This window comes from Eurypyga helias, unplaced genomic scaffold, assembly GCF_000690775.1.
Source record: "Eurypyga helias isolate BGI_N326 unplaced genomic scaffold, ASM69077v1 scaffold43160, whole genome shotgun sequence".
NCBI classification, from domain to species: domain Eukaryota; kingdom Metazoa; phylum Chordata; class Aves; order Eurypygiformes; family Eurypygidae; genus Eurypyga; species Eurypyga helias.
In genome coordinates, this window is record NW_010227096.1 from 2,045 (window position 1) to 2,697 (window position 653).

Consider the following 653-nt stretch of genomic DNA (forward strand, 5'->3'; position numbering starts at 1 on the left):
CCCGCTGCCGGGGAAAGCTCAGAGGTAACAAACTGCTCTGCAAATGGGGCCCAAAGAGGAGGTTCCCAGCAGCACGGCCGCAAAGCTGCCTCCGCTTCACGCTTTGCACCGCAGCAAGGGGGGGCGATAATCCCCAGTTCCTGGGAGGTAACGGGGGCCGAGCTGGGCCAAAGAGGGGCAAAGCCTGCAGCTGCACAGCAAGTGATGTGGCCAGCAGAAACTGGAGTTTTTAAAGAAAGCCACCGTGGTTTCGGTACCGCTTGTGGCTGCAGGGTCAGCCTGGCCAGGAGAGGGAAGCGAAACCCCGGCCAGGGCTGCGGAGGGCTCCTTCCCACTGCGCTCCTCTTACGGGCTCTCTGCTTTTCCCTCCCCAAGCACAGACCCCCCCGTCCTGTCCCCCCCACAGACCTGGGCCAGGGGTGTCGAAGGCTTTTCCTGCTCTTGTCCCACACCTCTCCCACCATTGCGTCCTCCTCGCAGCCATCCCAAGGGAATCGCAGGGTAGACACAAACCTGTGCGATACACTCCCCGGCACTGTGAAGCCCCCAAGGCAGCCCCCACCCCTCAGGACCCCCCAGCGCTGGGGCTGGAGTCATTAGGCCATAAAACTCTGTCTGTTGCCCCAAAATCACACAGCCAGGGCTCCCCAAGC